The sequence below is a fragment of the Sturnira hondurensis genome, unplaced genomic scaffold (genome assembly GCF_014824575.4).
Source record: "Sturnira hondurensis isolate 20B ecotype Veracruz unplaced genomic scaffold, ASM1482457v3 Scaffold0018525, whole genome shotgun sequence".
NCBI classification, from domain to species: domain Eukaryota; kingdom Metazoa; phylum Chordata; class Mammalia; order Chiroptera; family Phyllostomidae; genus Sturnira; species Sturnira hondurensis.
The window spans coordinates 1,372,424-1,388,226 of NW_028091156.1; the positions used below are offsets into that span (position 1 = coordinate 1,372,424).

Here is a 15,803-nt window from a genome sequence, read left to right on the forward strand (position 1 = left end):
GAAATGTCTGCAAAATACCTACATCTGAATAACCATGGTTTATTTTTTCAAGCAAAAAAAAATAGGTCAGTCAGTTGCCACACGAACAATTGCCCAATGCTTTTCCTTGAGACAGCCACCGTACACCACCTAATACCTCACATTTCTGCACACATTTCTAGAGTCAGTAGAGTTGATCATTTTTGTTGCTTCGTCAAAGACATTCTTAAGTGCAAATGTCCTTTTTAAGAAAAGCCCCCCAGATGTGTATCAGCCAAGAACACACAGCTGGTTTAGCAGGGATAAAACCTGGCTCTCAGTAGGAGGCTCAGATTTTGCAAAACTCGATTCTGCCACCGTGAACCCGAAAGCTTCCAGACACTTAGACTTTTCTGATAAAATTAATTGTGATGTTAACAAGTGTGATTTTTTGATATTGTACGATGGACTATATCATCATCTAGAAGATATGTGTAACTCGGTAACCCAGTGTTTTCCAAATGACCCAGAGTGCATTATGTTCCAGGGTCTCGGAGCCCAATTTCCACCCAAGGCAGCCTGATGGATCTCTCTGCAGTAATCTACTGAATGTTCGCTAATGCAGTTTCAGGCCACTCGTTCCCCTGAAACTTGAAGACGCTGCCACTTGTCTATTTTTAGTACAGCATCAAAGAAGAATCTCCACAAATACCCGAAAATAATATTAAAATAGTCTTCCATTTATTAACCATCTATCTGTGCGAGGTTGCATTTTCTCCATCTGGTCAACAGAAGCAATGTGTCCCAGCGTAATGAAGCCACGTAACTGTAAAGACATAAACCAGGCATTAAAGACGTTTGTGAAAATGTAAAACAGAGTCAACCCTTTGAATAATTTTTTTATTGGAAAAATGTAGTTCATAGAAGATGTTCTTTGTGTCAAATATAACGGGCTTATTACTTTAAAATAAAAAAATAAAGTCACTATATATTATATACATATTTATATATGTATGTATTATATACATGTATATTTTATCTGTGTGTCTTTTACTATATATATTTTATTATACACACACACACACACACACACACACACACAAAGTTTCAGTTCTATTACTGAATAGTAAAACAGCAATAGACTTAAGGGAGAGCAATCCGTCCCCCGCCGTGCAGGTCGGGAGGACGAGGGGAAGGATTCGTACATAGGAGGTGACGGTCATTGCAGCTGCCATGTGTGACATTCTGAAGGCCGAGGTGCAGAACCCAGAGGAGAGGCTGGGGCAGATTCAGTGCTAAAGACACAGAAAACTATGCAGAGTGAACAACAGAAAAATATTGTACAATGAAAGAAAAGCTCTTTGGGGTCGCCAGCCTCTTTACATGTGAAGCTTCATGATTACGCCGTGACATTTACATGACATGGCCTTGTACTCACTCACCAGACTGTGTAGTAGCCCGGGGAGGCCTCGTGATGCCCGGGGCAAAGCACCAAATTGAGAGGCGGATGGCTTGACATTTAGACCCTTCCCGACCACCTGTAGCTCCGTGACCTTCGGCGGATTTCCCTGAGCCGCAGTTTCAGTTGCTGAATCTGTAGAACTGGAGAAGCCATTTCTGCCTGGGGCGGGGGGGGGACTGTTGTAAAAATTAACGACTGTGGCAGCCTGCCCTCCTAAAACCACGTCCTGCCTAGAGCCTGGTTTTTTTAATGGGTAGGCACCTCTGCGGCCCGTTTCCGTATTTCAGCAGGCTTCTGACATCTTTGGCTAGGGTTCTTATTTTTATAGCACAATGATAACTTTACCTTTTGTTTACCTGGTCTCTGAAATTTATGAAGCCAGTTAATCAAGGATGGAGGATCAGAATACTTCAGAGTCTTCCAAGAGAGTGTCGTCCACAACCTCCTCCTCTCTAGGGCTCCGAATCCTGCAGGAGGAGACATTTGGTTGAGGGTCAGTAAGTGAGTAAGTGTAAGCCCAGCTAACAAATTGTCTAGCTGTTCAGGTGACTTCCTGGAGTCAGATTAAAATCCTGCCAAAGGAATTTACGGATTTGGACCAAGTCAATTTAACCCTTTTAATCACCCACCGTGGACTGTGTCTTGATCTTTTTTAGCTTCAGCCTTTCATTAGAAATTACTCTGTGAGCCAGTGGTTTTCATTTCACTTCAGCCTTTGCTGGGAATTTTGAACAGAGAATTCTGCGTATCTGTTACATGGCTCAATTTCCCCAGTGTCCAATGCCCACCCTACACGAGACATCAGCCCTTGACACAGGGAATGACCTTGCCTTTTCTGAGGAGCTTGTCTGCTTGCTCCTCCGAATGCAGATGTGAAACTCAGAGTGTCTCCCTGTCCACCTTCGTGGCAGGAACATTAGAATCAAGTTTTAAAATCGATCCTGAACTCTCCTCTAGACCCTGTTTTTCCACATGATCGTATCCATTTTATTAGTTACCTTGTAATTGCCTTTTTAAAAAGGATAAATCCTTCCGCAAATGGAGTGCGAGGCTTGGTTATGGAGACTGTGGGATTTTAGGCCAGACGAGAGAAGGCAGGGGAATACGAAAGTATCAGCGTTTGTTTGAGACGGTGGGTTTTGGATGAGATAGTGGATGTGGTTTTTGTTGCTCCTGTGCATGGCCAGGTGCCCTAGAAAGTACCCCTGCATCTTTGGGGGGGTGCGGGGCGGGGGGAGTGAGGATTTGCTGACTTCTGAGCTCAGCTCCACTATGCTTCCACAATTCTCTTTTATTTGGAGGTTTTCGTACTAAACTGGAGGATTAGGTGGCTTCAGAATAAGTGGGCGTTCCCAGGTGAAGAAGGAGAAGGCTGTAAGAATGCCCTCACAAGCTTGCATCTTGACTGTGACCCAGGTTGTTCCCACCAGCACCTTGACCCTTCCATGGCCCCCTGGCTGCTGCTGGTGGCAGTGGTGGCAGCCAGGGTTCCAAGGAGCCTGTGGCTATTTCCTCATGGGGGAGTCTTACCGACTGTTGGAGCCACGGTGAGGACCGCGTTAATCACCGTGGGAGTGAGTGCAGGAGACAGAAACCTGGGCCAGTGCCGAGGCCCAGCGACCACAGCCCACACTTCTTCCTACGGAGAAGTCAGGAAGAGGGACCGGTGTTCACAGGGAGAGCCAGAGGCGGGGCCAGGAGAGGTGAGCCCGAGGTCAGCCCGAGGCAAGCCGCCTAGTCCAGACGTGAGCCAGCCCATCACTTCCTGTCTTCTGCAGTCAGGTCCAGAGACCTTCTGAACCACTTGAGAGTAACGTGCATGAGCCTTACACCTAAAACTTCCTGTGTATTTCCTAGAAAACAGGGTATTCTTTTGTGTGGTCAGATATGGGATCCACTTCAAGCAAATGAGCATTGATAAGTGACTTCAAACATCCACTGTATATCCCACTTTTTCCCGGTTGACCCAATCGTGTTCTTTGTAGCGTCGTTTCCCCAGTACAGGGTTCTGCCTAGGATTGGTAGCAATTACGTCTTTTTGAAGATCTTCGAAGAGTAACATTATTACAGTTAATTGGTCATTTGAGTGCCTTACTCGAAATCTTCAGATAAAGAGACTTCTACTCGTAGGGTGTATTGAACTTAACCACCGTCCTTTTGTTTACTTGAAGACCGAGGCTACATTCTCGGAATCCCAATGTACTTCCATTCTATAGAAAACGTCTTCACACGTGCAGTGGTGGGGACGGGGGTGAGGAACTTTGCGTGTGCATTTTACACGGGGGTGAGTTTTCTTAATGTTGTTCGGAACACATAGGAAAGGATCGTAAGCTTTGAGATCCTTCCCCTTCTGCCAGTCTGACGTAGTGCCGAGACGTCGTTCCTTCATCCTGAAGGAGAAAGAAAGATCACTTTGAGATTCTTTTTTTCAATTCGAAACCGCCCACTCGTTAGGACTCTAAAAACGGATAAGAAATAACTTTGCGTTTGGTCAGGGCCCTCGTGTCCACACTTTAGATGCTGTATGAGTCAGCAGCAGCGCATGTGATAACTGAGCGTCTGTGCGTGCAGCGTTCTGGTCAGCGCACGAAAGGGTGTGCTCAGCACTTCTGGTCTCCGCCCTGCAGAACGACTCGCCAAACACGCGTCACTATGCACCACTGAACATAATCACACACTGGGCGGAAAAAAGACATGCAGGACACGGCAGAGACTCAGAATCACAGGGATGATCTTTTAGATGGCAGCATTTAACCCCAGACACACTGAATTATTTGCCAAAACTTACTATAAAAAGAAATCAGGCCCCGGCTGGTGTAGCTCAGTGGATTGAGCGCGGGCTTTCGAACCAAAGCATCGAGGTTCAAGTCCCAGTCAGGGCACAGGCCTGGGTTGCAGGCCAGTTCCCAGCAGGGGACCTTTGAGAGGCAACCATACATTGACGTTTCTCTCCCTCTCCCCTTCCCTTCTCCTCTAAAGATACATACATAAAATCTTCTTAAAAAATCAGAAGTATACTTCTTTTTGGTTTACTTCTTTACTTTCCACATGCCCTCTATGAGGGTCTTCTTTGTTATCTACCCTAAGAAATGGAGGGATGGTGGGTATAGAAGATACCACTCTTCTTGAAGGTTACAGAAATCTGGGAACATAGCTTCTTTGAAACAAATTGATCGGGAAAAAATCTTGGCTTCTCATTTCCCAAGGGCCGGTTGCGTACGGAGGGGACTTGGCAGTCGTCTGAGTGGAAGAGGCCACAGGCATCCGAGTGGCTGGGAGAGAGGTCGGACAGGTGACTTCCTAGCTTACCTGTGACAGCGCTCAGACTTTTTCTTGGGCTGCCCTAAGTATGCCTCCTTTTCACCTACTTCAGATTCCGTTTACCTTTCTTGCTATGAATTTTAGACAGAAAAAATGGACTTTGAAAGTCACATAATTTTAATATTTTTGAGTTTATAGTATCGATAGTATGTAGATTCTGAGCCTGTAGGTTCCTGGTGTCTAGTAAGCAGCACCTAGTTTGTATATCTAAACAATCACAGGAATAATAACATTTCTCTGGACATTTCTCTTTTCCTGGGGTTGGTCAAGGGATTGCCATCCCGTCGGGCAGCCATCGGCCACAGTCCCACTGGACTGTGCTGTAAGACACATGCTAGATTGTGAATACTTCACACTTGAAAAAATGAATGCAAAATATCTCTTTAGTGAGGTTTCTTAAAGATCGATTATGTGTTGAAGTGATAGTTTGGATACTTTGGGGTAAATAAGTATATTACTTAATTGCACCTGTTTCCTTTTACATTTTTAACGTGGCTACTTGAAATTGTAAGCGACACAGGCAGGTTGCATCCATAGCTCCCATCGGACCGCGCAGGTCTAGAAGGAAAGAAAACACGAAGCGAAAAGCCTGTCTTATTTAGTGTGTTTGAGAGTGCATTCCTGAAGGGAAGGATGAAAAGCCAGTGATCCTCTTTTTTTTTTTTTTGCTAGGTTTGGATTTCATTAAAGCTTCTTTAATTAAATCTATTGTAAATCTGCTCCAAGGTCCCAACCGGGAAGAGAATTGGATCTTTTTGTGTGCTTCAAAGAATTCCAAGAAAATACCGAACTCATTTCAAAGGTGATTTATTTTTAAAAGCTTTGTAAAAAGCTTCCCATTTACTGAGATCGGGGGTATGATTAATACTGAGTTCTTAAGGGGCTAAAGAATTGTGGAAATTATCCAGAAATTTCTGGAAGGACCTTGCTGGTCTCCCAGAGAGGTATCCACGGAGACTCGGGGGCCTGTAGAGGCTGAGGATGAGCTCGTGTTCACACCCTCCCGTCCAATAAACGCAAACGTTGGGAAAGATAAAATGTTTATTCCTCAGCGTCTATAACTGGATTTATGGCTATAACTCGCTGAATATTATTGCCTGTGCAAACCCACGTCACTGCATGTAAAGCACGTTTTTATTAGTTCCTGCATAAAATTTTTATGATAACGGCAAACAAAGGACCAGTTTAGTTTAGCTGAGTTTGTTCTTATTATTCCCGCTTCGAATAGATAAGCAAATAATGGGAGGCAACAGGGAGAAGGGCAGGGTCTCCCGGCTGGGGGCACGGGCCCCGTGGGCTGGAAAGTCAGGCAGGGCTGCCTGTTGCGAAGCCCCCAGAGCCCTGGCCGGAAGGTAGTAGGGTGAGGCTGGTGTGTGGGGGGAGGAGGAGGTTGCTGCCATTAGCTTTCAAGTCTGTTGTTGAGCAGTTAGATACCCAGTTGGTGACTGTGGAGTATTCAAATTTAGTTTCTGAAAAGGCCCGCATAGCTGCTATTGAAAGAACTCCCACAGACTGTGTTTCAGCTGGAGACTCACAGAGAAAAACGGTTCAAGTGGCTTATTGTGGGTCATCTCCCACTCTGGGATTTGAACAAAGCGCACACAGAACAAAGTTCCTTTAAACGGGGTGCCTTCCTCTGGGTCCCTCCTGTCTGCTGCTTGGCAGGGTCACAGGAGGGGGCGGGAAAAACGCCCCCCGTCCCCATGCCGCCGTTTTATGTTTGACCCTCGAATAAGGCAAATGATCCCCACAGTGGCCTGGATTGGAGGGGAGATTTTTCTAGAATTTGAGGATAAAGCATCTTTTATAAATACAGCCTTGTCCTTCCTGATGACGAGGTAAAAAAATGGTTAGTAAGTCTGTGATCTAGAGCAAGCGTGATTCTCAAACCGAAATTCAGGAGATGGGGTTTGACACACGCAGGTCTGCTTAGGGGACAATAGCGTGAAATGTTCTCAGGGGAACGAGGCTGCAGATGAGAGATGTGCTTATCGGCGACAATGAGGACTCTCTTAGAAGTCAGCTGTGACGCTGGGCGAGCTTGGGGCGTGTGAGGCTCACTCGGGGCTGAGGTTTGTCGGGGGCACGAATGCAGTCACAGCTGAGTGAGTCGAGAGTCGCCGTGGTCTGGGCTCTAGGCGTTGGAAGTACTGACACATTGAAATCCCGTGAGTGAGAAGTTTCCCTCCGGGCATCTGGTACCTCTGCCCTGCTCAGAGGTCTACACGAGAGCCATTCTCACCAGCAGGCTGCTTCCATTGACCTTGAAGGTCTTTAGAGAAGGAAGGAGCTTCCAGCAACCCTTCTTTGGGGAAGTTTTCCTTTTAGGACTGATCTGATGTGAGGTTCTTTAGTCCATGTGTTTCCTCGGTGGACACGTTTACCGATTTTCAGCTGTGTTTTGTATGTTTGAGAAGTTGTTTCTTAACATTCTGTCCCCCGAGGAAGAATAGTCATTCTCTCTCCAGGACACTGCTTGAGCACAATTTCCCTCTCTCTTTTTTTAAACCAATTTTTATTGAATTTATTGGGGTGACATTGGTTACTAAAATTGTACAGGTTTCAAGCACACAGTTCTACAACACATCAACTGTGTATTGTTCTGTGTGTTCACCACCCTAAGTCTAATCTCCTATCACCATTTCTGTCCACGTGACCCTCTTCTCCCTTCCCCCACCCCTCTGACCCTCTGGTAATCACCGTGCTGCGGTCTGTGGAAGAGCAATTCTGGTGTGCGTGTGTGCATGCGCTTACTTTGGCCTTGTCTTAGGCTCTGGGGTGGGGTGAGGTGGGGGGACAGTCTACGAAATCTTAAGCTGACTATGGAGTGAGCGCCTGCTGGTTTGCTCTGGCCGACAGTTTGCGGGCGTGCTGCTGGGGAGCCCCGAAGAATGTCAGACCACAGAGCTTTCACCAGTTCCTCTGTGAGGGTTGCTCAGAGCAGTAAAGATGCTCCGAAGGCAAGGTGTGTTTCTGCCTTCATGGAACTCACCTTCTGACATGGACGTGTTGTGGTTCACCCTGCCAAGGGGTTACTGTGACTTCTGCGTCTTCTCAGTTGGCTTTGACAGTTGTAGTTTGGGCCACCGGTCTTTCTGAGATGGCCTGGTGGACTCCACGTTCTGGTTCTGAGAATGCGGCCCTGTTTGTATGACCTCCAGTCTGTGTGGAAGCCCCGCCAATGTCAAGGTTCCTTTGTGTTGGGGTAGAGGTGTGGTTTGGGGGAGTCGAGGAAGGTGCCGGACTTAGCTGCGAAGCTGCAGTTGTTGCTTTCTCTTAAGAGGTTAAGAGAATAATCCCATTTAGGAGGAACTGCAGTGAGGCTGATTTGTTAATACACTTTAGAGTCTTTTTAACTTGGGGTTGGATGAATAGCTTTTCAAGTGTGCGTGAAAGACAAGAATCCCACAAGCTCGGTTCTGTTTTCCAGAGCAGGCCCCAGGGACTCGAGGTCTGTAACAAAAGGGCAGATACGAGGAGAGGAAATCCCACGTCCAGCTCTGAGAATAAAGCGAGCTGGCTGGGGTCCCTCAGGCGGCAGGGTCTGCCGGTCTCGCTGGCTCTGGTTTGTTAGCTAGGAAAATCCAGTTAGATTGCTCACAATAAGTTAGTTGGTATTGACTTTACTGGGCCTGACCCATATTACAGAGTTCTAACAAGAGCAAAGTATAGTTGAGCTTTGGGAAAAGCCATAGTGTGTACAATAGAAGAGAAAACCAGCATCTTAAATGAACAGAGGAGAAACTTGAGCAGAGTCACCAAGGAAAGAAATTAGGACACTGGATGGAATGGTACAGCCACAAAAGGAAAAAAGTGGGATATTTATTTAGTGAAGACACCCCGAGATTATACAATTCCCTCATGTCACCTGGAACAGAAGGTCTTTGTCTCTTTGCTAATCGTGTTAAAAGCAAGGGGGTACGGAGAAAATTACACAGACCTGAAGGAATCTGACGACAGCAACACTAATTTTGGAGTTCCGTTTTATAACTCCCGAGGACCAAGGTTTTAAAATATCTTTACATTTGAGAATTCAGGGTTAACAAAGGTTTAAGGAGTATCCAAACATCATTAAACTCCTAAAGCATTCTCAGAGTAGCTAGTGAAGTACGCAGTGAAAACACGCACGTGTAAATAAGTGTGTTTTATGAATAACTGGAATCCCCTGGGCGAACTGGCTTAGAAGACCATCAAATGCAAAGTCTGCCATGGGTCAGGTGGCGGGATTAGGGACTGTCCCAATTAGGGTGATGACCCAGGGTTGCCCAGTAAGCAGCTCTGCTGAGCTGGTCTCTGAGTTCTGGACATGTGAGGACAATGGGGAAGTTGAAACTACCAGCTTTATAGAGTGAGTGATCCCCAACTCCGAGGGCAATAGCCAGAGAATAGTCCCAGCCCCTTCGAGAGATTATCTGAGGTCCAGCCCACAAATGTTCACCTAGTCCCACGCAGGTTTTCCACGAGAGGCCTTGAAGCCCTGGTGTGGAGTCTGAAGCCGTTGTCCCTTGAGGAGAAGGGTGCTTGGGTGTCTTCATTCCATATTCTTTAGGGCAGAGCCCTGATTTTGGAAGCGCAGCTGCAGAATCGTGGGCTCCACGAAGGCCCCACCACTGGCCTTTTGTCTGGAAGCGAGCCCCTGGCTTATGCCTGCACGACAGATTCTCTCTTCATGTGTGTGTTTCAGGGGTCCGCGATCATTGTGGAGTTCTGTCATCGTCCTATTTTTAGTGTTTCAGTATGCATGAATAAGCCCTGCACTTAACTGCCTGCGTCCCACACCAGTCTCAGCCACATCTCTTCACACTGGAAGTGGGCCTGGAAATATACCTAAGGACTTCTCCAGCTCCATTAAAAAATTTTTTTTGGAAATTGCTTTTTGGATGGTGTAGGCTTTGGCATTCCTGTACTTGATAAACAGAAGATGTGAGAGCCATGAGGTCAGTCCAGAGCTGGAACCACGCACGCCTGAGCACTGCTCAGGAGCAGCCAGCTGGCTCCTCCTCAAACCCCGTTCCTTGTTTGTCGCCATTGGTGGTTGCGGACGATGTGGGAGAGCGGTGCTGCTTTTGTCTTTGATGTGTTTGGAATGATAGAGGCCGTGCGGATGCTACATCAGGGGCGTACTTCGAACATCCCTGCTTCGTATTTGATCGTGACTTTAGCAACCACAGAGCACAGTCAGCTGCGTTGTTTTATTTCATCCCAGACACAGTCTTGTGAGTCGCCCCCCCCCGCCCCCGCTGGGGAATTAGGGCCAAGAGGGTCCCTCGAGTGGGCACCAACCAGCGAGGCCCAGACTGGGTTCTTATCATGCAGTGCGACACTCACGGAGGGTTGGAAGCAGGAGTCACCCTTTGCTAGGCACTGGGCTCACGCTGGCAATTCCATTTCGTCCAGCCCATTTCCAGTCTGACTGTCTCTCCTTTGGGGCAGTGGTTTGAAGCTGGCCAGGGCAGAGAAGGAGAAATCCTGCAGCCCAGAGCCCACCTCCATGCTGCCAGCTTCCTGCAAGGCCTCCAAACAGGGTGGAGCTCCTTCCTTGGCTGATTGGAGACCCACAGACCTGTGTTTTCACAGCTCCCGGTGTCTAGGCTCCCGCAGTTGCTGACCTCACCCCTCTGCCTCATGCGGGCTCTCTTCTCTGGCATCCTGAGGGGTGCATGCCTGTGTGTGCATGTGTGCATATATGTGTGAACGCATGCCTTTGTTTCCCCAGTTTTTCCCACAGTGCAAGGTTGCTTTTGCATCTAGCAAACTGATCATTCTGCAGATGGAGGTGGGTCACTTACAGCCAAGCATTTCTCGCAAGAGCTCACGGAATATATGAGGAAGTAATGTGCCTACGAGAAATGCATATTTTAAATTCCAGCATAATGAATGCACTGTTGGTTTTCTGGCGAGTTTTCCCAGCCTGAGCCCAGACGTAGGTGAAGAACGGTGACACACACTTGGGGAAGGGCCTGCTCCTTAAAGAGACACGATGCTATCCTCACGGACACAACACAGCAGGGCGAGAACAAGGGCAAGGCCACGATCTGTGTGCAGACTATAGGCCCCGTGAGCTCCAGGTACTCCAGTGTGCCGTGTCTCGATCTCATTGTGTTCTCCCAGGGAAGCGTAGCTAATGAGCAGTGCCATTCTGCAAAAGGGACCTCAGGTATTCAGAAATTCCAAGCCCTTTTCTTCAAAGGTTGATGCTGTTCGTTTAATGCGACAGAGAGAAGGCGGCTCAGTTTTGTGGCAGGGATCTTTAAATTTCTCCGTGTGTGCATTTGACCCTCGAGGCCCCGAAGTTCTGGGTTTCGAGGAAGCTCTTATCTGCTGCAACGTCAGGGCAGGCAGTGGGGCCTCTGCCTCTGGGTTGGGTTTCTCCTCTCCTGGGGACCCTGTTCCCAGGGTGCCTTGCCCCATGTTCCAGAGAATTCCAGCTGTGGCTGTGACACGCTCATGCTCACACTGGCTGAGAGGGACGACCCCTGGTCTTCGCTCCCCTTTAGAAAATCTTGTTTCGTACATTTCTTCTTGTTTTTCTTTATCTTCCCCTTTTCCCATTTCTTTCTTCTTCCTTTGCCTCTTGCCCTTTGTCTCTTGGTTCCATGCTTGCCTTCTCCGCCCTACCCCCTGCCCCAATTTGCCCCACCACGCTATTGGATGCCGTAGGATCTGCCAAAGCACCTTACATTTATTGAGTAAAGCTTTCTGTACCCAATTCCTTATTTTTTCAATCAGGTGAAAACAACCTTATCCCTTAAAAACCAACTCACTGTGTACTGTTTTGGCGAGACTGAGGTGAGCAAGGCCCAGGCCTTACTGCCACAGGGCTTGCCATGGTGAGGGAGAGGACCAGTGACGTCCGTTATAAGACAAACGAACGCCCTTGTACCCCAGGGAGAGGGTTGGGGCACGTAGAGGGGGTGGCCCTGACTATTGGCGTAGGGAAGAGTGCCGGGGCATGCGTCCTTGGGCACTGGCTCTTGGTTGAGGGTTTGGGGGCGGGTAGCAATGGTAACCTCACCTGAGTCGAAGAGCAGCCCCCGGGGCCTCGACACGGGACCAAAGGGGTTAGTCCAGCCACGGCTTGGGAGTGGGCTCAGGGACCCTGACCCCGATGTCGGGGTCGGGCTGATGAGGGTTGTGACTTCCTCTTGACCCCTCTCCTCATTCTAAGTTTGCTCAGTTGCAAGTTGTAACTGGAATGTGAAGTCAATTGCATCGGGATTCAGACCATTTGGTTTTAGTTTCATTCGATCATAAAAATCACAAAGTGCCAGATAGAGTGAGTTGTGCATACTGAGAAATTGTCCAAATGGTCCTGTTCTCTGCTCTTTATCAGATCTTTGGTCGTCGCCCCGTTTTCTGAATGAGGGGGTGGGGCAGGGCTGCAGAGCTGTCCTGGCTCTGGGCGAGTTGATCAGGCAAGATGAAGCCGTGGGTGGAAACCCAGCCCAGCGGCATGACCCGTTCCGAGGTTTCCCTGTGGCAGAGTTTCAGCTTTGATCTTAGTTCTGCCTACTCTATAGGCTTTATCAGGATTACATATGTCAGGACAGAGACCGAGCTCTTACAGTAGAACTTGACTGTGGTGAGGGGTCAGAAATGTCAGCCAGTGTGAGGATGACCTGTGAGGACACCTGGTGAGGCTCCTCAAGGTCAGGCCAACTGGACTCCTTCTAGCATCCCCTGCATCGAATATGTCACCAAAACCACCCCACCAAAAGCGTAATCGAGGATCACGTCTTAGAATTCCTGTTGATTCAACCTATCTGCAAGGCGGTAGGTCAAATGCATGGGTAGAAATACAAGCTTGACAGCGAACCTTTAGCCTCTGTGAAAAGAGTCTGTAAGAGAATATTCGTGCTCTGCTCTGAGCTGACCCTGTTGGAACTAAGAAATTCAAGGGAAGAGGCCTAGACAGAAATGCCGCTGGCTCTCCGCTGCATCCCTCAGCTCTGCCTTTTCTAAAGTGTGTGGGTGGCCCTGCCCCTTTACCTTCTAGCCACACAAAGAATAAAAGAAAACAGCCATCAGGTGCTGAGGGGCCGATCTGAGCCCTGATAAGGGGTATCAGGAAATATGAGCAGCCTCTCCTGTTTGCTGAGTCTCATCCCTCTGGGCAGAAGCCTGGATGAAGGCGAGGCTGTAAATCCAGGGTGAAGAGAAGGCAGATCCCCTGGACCTTCCGCAGCGCCAGGGTGTGGAATTCTCTGTTGCCAGAGGTCACTGAGTCAAATGCTGTGGATGGATAATTTTATGGCCACTAATAAAATTTATAGCCAAAGCAAGCTAAGATAATAAGGGCAATCAAACATCTAGTCCTAGAACATAGTAATCCCATCTTGGCCACTTGGTGTTGGCTGTGTAGGGGGTGAGCAGAGTACATGGGCCGGGGTCTCCCCATCCAACCCCTCAAGGCCAGGGGCAGAGTCTCAGAGACGGTTACACTCCTGCGAGCTGAGAGGACTGGGCCAGGCCTGGGGGCCAAGCTTCAACTTAGGTGGTAACTGGCTGTGCTTAGGGGCAGCACGCCCAGAGCTTTGGGAAAATTTCCTGGGTACTGCAATGCCTAAAAGCAGCCCTGGCCACTGTGGCTCAGTTGGTTGGAGCATCATCCAGTAACCAAAGGGTTGTGGGGCCGATTCCCAGTTAGGGCACATACCTAGGTTGCGGGTTCCATCCCTGGTCTAGGCGCCTGCGATCTTAGTCCAGGCGTGTATGGGAGGCAACCAATTGATGCTTCTCTCTCTCCCTTCCTCTCTCAATAAAAGCAATTAAAAAATGTCTTCCAGTGAGGATTAAAAAGGATTAAAATTAAATGTCTAAAAGCAGTGAGCGTAAGAAAGAATGGCAACCAACCCAGTTCTGGAACACCACAATAGGGGAAGTATTTTAACCGGGTGTTTAGGGGTGGAGAGATGGCCTGATGTTTAAGCAGAGAGCTGAGTTCAGGAGGGGGCTCTCCCCAGCTCTGGCTCCCTCCTGGCTCTCTGGGCTTTGCTGCTCTGTCTATCCCCTTCCCCTCCTGTCCCTTCCTGGCTGAGGGCCCAGGTAGAGCCTGCCTCCTTCAGGCCAGGGTGTGTAGGCTGGTGGGGTCTTGTCGCTGAGACCACCCTGCAGAGCACACCATCAGAATCCCTGGCAGACAACCCCCCCGGGCTCTTGGACCCCTGCTCCGACTCACCTGCACATGGAGAGTCCTTATGGACACCCTGTCTCCAACGACGAAGCTGGCAGATGGACACCTGGGACAGGCTGGAGGGAACTGACCCTTTGGTACTGTGGGGGTTTTTGTTGTGTTCTGTTTTATAAATTGTGGTAAAATACCCACAAACTAAAATTTATCGCCTGGTGTTCCTAGGCAGAGGGTATTCTGTCCCTTTGGAGAGGACCACACAGAGGTCACATGTCACCTGCAGTGCCCTGTGACAGCAGAAAGGCCTAGACCTCAGAACCAGTCCTAAGCCTGGAACTGCTTGTTGAAAGAATTCTAGAACATTCCAGAAATATTCAGCGCACTTGCTCTGTGCTGGGCACTACATTCGGAGCTCAGAACTTTCCAGTGCAACCAAATAACCAAGTGCGCCCTTGGCGGTGGTGTCGTGGGTTTGGGGCTGCATTTGAAAATGAGAGGTGCTCCTTCCCGAAGCCTTTGCTTTCATTGCAAGTGCTTGTTTCTCAGTCCGTGCAGTGACCGGACTCGGGCTGTCCCTCCTCAGCTGTCTCCTGGTGGTCCTCAACCTAAGTGTTGTCTCTTAAGTTGTCAATCAGACATGAAATTCGCCGTCTTAACCATTTTTCAGTATCTAGTTCAGGGGCACTAAGTGCACTCACAGGTGCCGTGCAGCCCCCACCCCCACCCCTCTCCAGCACTTTCTCGGCTTCCCGGAAACCCGGCCCCTTGTTCCCTGTCTCCTTATTCCCTGCCCCCAGCCCCTGGCACCCGCCAATCGGCTTTCTCTCTGTATGGTTTTGACGCCTCCAGGTATCTCCTATACGTGGGATTATATGGTATTTGTCCTTTTGTTTTCAAAATATCAGCCCTTGGTGAGCTAGGAGGCAATTCATTTTACGGCCTCAGTTTTTGGTAGATTTGGTTCAAGCCAAAGAGCCCGCAACGGTTGACCTGCTGCCATGTCTTCTGGGAGTTCTAAACGAAAACTGAAATCGCATCCTGCGAGCGTGATCCTCCCGCCCTTGGCAAATCTTGCTCAGGAAAGGCGCACCGCAGGCCGAAGGCAGGCGGCCTCTGAAACACGTCCCTTCAGCCCGAGGAGCTCCGGTGTGCGGGGAGAGAAGACACAAGGGGGCGGGATTCAAGTCGCAATGGGTTCAAATTTGGCGGACCCGAGGGGGCAGGAGGTATGACAAGAGAAGAGCACGGTGGGACAACTCCGGTGGGTCCCCGCCATGCCGCGGTGCCCAAGGCTCTGCGCAAAAGGAGACTGTTCTGGTTCCAAGACTTCCAGTGCTGCTTTCTTGAGTGGGGCATGTCTTTCATTTCTCTGTCTGCCAAGATAAAATAAACATAACGCATAAAACGAAGCCTTCCGGCCGCGGAAGGAGCGGTCCCAAAGCCGGAGCCGTGCGCCCGTGGCTGGTGAGGCAGGAGTCCCTGGTCCCGAAGTGCCGGCCTGCTGGGGGGACCGTCTGGGCCACTGTGACCAGCACAGGAGTGCTCGGGTGGGGCACAGTTCCTGCCGGGAAAGCTAAGACTCACACAGACGGGGGCATCCATTTTTCTCTCCCTTGCATCTGAGCAAAATCTCCCGGGAGCCCGTGGGCCTGGGTGACTGCCCAGGGATTCCTGGAGAGGGTGCACCTCTGGGTGCTGGCGGGCTCAGCTCCACGGGGTTATCTGTGGCTCAGGAATCCATTTTTTGGTCTTTGTTTTTTTTTCAGGTGTGCTTTCCTAATTTACATTTTACTTCAGCTTTTTAAAAGTGTGTTCCGGCGCCCTGCTTCCCTGAGCGTGCCAGCCGACAGCGCGGGGGCAGCTCACGGCGGTACCGAGGGCCGTCGACTTCGAGGCGGTCCTAGGTTGGTTCGGGCTCAGAAATATTTATGG

General features: G+C 49.2%; 1 protein-coding gene and 1 long non-coding RNA gene across 2 annotated transcripts in view; both read left to right on the plus strand.

Annotated features, from left to right (window-relative positions):
• Positions 1-15,803, plus strand: part of KIF26B (kinesin family member 26B) — a 373,684-nt gene that overhangs the window by 157,947 nt on the left and 199,934 nt on the right. The gene's annotated exons all lie outside the window — the stretch shown is intronic.
• Positions 7,312-11,975, plus strand: LOC119003162 (uncharacterized). The gene is made up of 3 exons (XR_005069886.1): positions 7,312-7,393; positions 9,663-9,664; positions 11,965-11,975. It is a non-coding gene; the product is annotated as an uncharacterized LOC119003162 (long non-coding RNA).